Genomic DNA, 2,520 nt, shown 5'->3' with positions numbered 1-2,520 from the left:
TTTAAAAAGAACAGATAAAGCCACTCGTCTTAGTCATTTTGTGCTGCTATAACAAAATATCACAGACTGGGTAATCTATAAACAGTAGAAATTTATGTCTCATAGTTCTGTAAGCTGGAAAGTCCAAAACTAAGGTGCTGGCGGGCAAAGTCCCAATCTCTCTGCTTCTAAGATAGTTCCTTGTTGCAGCATCCTCTGGGGGGAGGAATGCTGTGTTCTCATGTGGTGGAAGGGATAGAAGGGGCAAAAAGGAGCCAAACCCCATCTGTTAAGACCCCCCATTTTTTGGGGGGGTGTTTCACTGTTTATTCATGACATATGCCACATCCATGATTCTCTCAAGTCAGAAGTTCTTTGAAACAATGCCCTGGACCTTGGCCAACTGGAGAATGGAGTCATCTGACTCACCCATCCTACAGATGGCCCCACAGATGGTGTAGGTTTTAAACTGGCCATTAGCCCTACCCATAACCCTGTCAACCTCGGCCATGCTCCCTGGCATTGATGATGTGGTTGCTGGCGAAGCATTTCCATGGTACACACAGGTATACCAACTTGCTGGCATCTGCCTGTGGAAGCCACATCTGCTGCCGCCACCATGCCTGCAAGCTGAGAGAGCTGTCAAGCCCTTTTATAATGGATAATCCATGAGGGTTCTGCCCTCCAAACCTAAACACCTTCCAAAAGGCCCCACCTCCCAACACCGTTGCATTGGGAATTAAGTTTCTAACATATTAATTTTGGATGATGCATTCTGACCATAGCAGCAGTCAACCCACATGACCATTATATTAGTTTACACAATATCAAGTGTAGTGATTAGGTTATTTACTCAGATTTATCATCCCGTATAATTAGTGAACAACGGCTCTGATGCACAATTAAGATGAACTCCACAAATACTGTTTTTAGAGATGACTTTGGTAAAAGGTCATTAAAAAAAACCTTATAGAATACATTTTTTTTTTAGCATGTAAGAATATACATTTATGGTTACTCATGTGATGTGTCCTAGAGGCAATTTTCTGACAGGATGTTGGCCCTTTGTACCACTAGGAAGTAGCCAACCTGAAATGTAGTGAATATAAAAGACTCTGTGAACTTTATAATTATAACCTAGTTTGAAAGATGTGGAAGTACTGTGTATATGTACATCAAAACATTGTTTTACATTATAAATACATACACTTTTTATTTGTCAATTAAAATAGATATATACATGCATAGACAAAAGAAAGAAAGAGGTAGCAATGAAGAGAAGTAGTGTGGTCATCCTCTGTTATAAACCAAGCAGTAGGGTAGAGAAAAAGAATATGTCAGTGCTTGAATTTATTTACAACTGTCCAAAGGAGACAGAAACTCCAGCTAGTGGACATAAGCATTCTTGACACTATAGTGAAGCAGATACTAGGAATATTAAATTCCTTCTGCTCACATCGGGAAGTTCATCAGCAGGAGCCAGGGGTCAATTCCAGAAAACACATATTGATTCCTATGGGCTAGTGCTGATGAGAATTTAATGATTAGCACAGCTGTGTTCCTGAGAGATGCATGGCGAGAACTGCGCTTTAGGAAAATTGCTCTAGTCAGGGGCTACTGTGGGACCTTTTGCTGGCGACCATGAAGACTAGAATGAAGTGATTGTTGCTGGGACTGGAACGATCAGGAAGGTTGTATGAAGCATTGCAGGGGTAGAATCTCAAGGGAGCTTATTAGATGTAGGGGATTAAACTTTGTAATAAGAGTGAGGTTTAAATTTGGGCATTAGGAAGATGGTGATATTTGAACCAAAGAGATGTGGAAGAGAAGAGGATGTACCTAGGACTTGAGTGATCACAGTACTTACCAACTGTTGATAGATGGTTTCCTGCCATGACCCAACCTGGCAGAGAACAAATCCAAAGCTACATAATCAAGTATCTATCAGACTTTGGCCAAGATTCCGGAAGCAGCTTAGAGGGGAAGCTATAATATATTTTCCTTTGATCTGACAAATTGCTTCACCCTCTTTACCTCTTCCCTCCTTGGTTTTTGCAGAGCACCTCATACAACTTGCACAGTTCTTGTTCCACAGAATGATGTTTTGCCGGATTGGGAGTTTCTAGATTACAAGGACTATATCTTATTTAACTTTATATTGTCAGCGGTAGACTAAGGGCCTAACACACAAATATTGGCTAAGTAATGAATAAATGACTTAATGGATGAACAAAGAAAATGTCCTAAGGGCTTCACTTAGTCCTCTTCATTGTTGACAAGGCTAAATTTGGGCGTCTGACCACAGGAACCATACCATTGGCTCAGATAGGGCATATTGATGTCGGATATGTGTCACAAGTCAGAGCTTTGGTTGGCAAGTAGGTGGATGTGGTGGGGGTATGTGGTGTGAGGTAGGGGGAGGGTACTGTGTGATGGGTTTAAGGACAAGATAAGACATATAAGTATGTGCATTTATTTTTAGGGCTCTTCTACTGCCCTTTCCATTACTATGATCAAATTTTGTTTTTCCTTTTCCTAATT

The 2,520-nt window shown here is 40.9% G+C and overlaps 1 pseudogene; it reads right to left on the bottom strand.

Moving 5' to 3' along the window:
* Nucleotides 1-343: 343 nt before the first annotated feature.
* LOC105811615 lies at nt 344-584 on the bottom strand (annotated as a pseudogene).
* Between the last annotated feature and the right edge of the window lie 1,936 nt (nt 585-2,520).

Source organism: Propithecus coquereli, unplaced genomic scaffold, assembly GCF_000956105.1.
Source record: "Propithecus coquereli isolate 6110/MARCELLA unplaced genomic scaffold, Pcoq_1.0 Scaffold105, whole genome shotgun sequence".
Classification (NCBI taxonomy): domain Eukaryota; kingdom Metazoa; phylum Chordata; class Mammalia; order Primates; family Indriidae; genus Propithecus; species Propithecus coquereli.
Note: the sequence above shows the minus strand (reverse complement) of the source record. Positions and strands in the feature narration are given on the sequence as shown.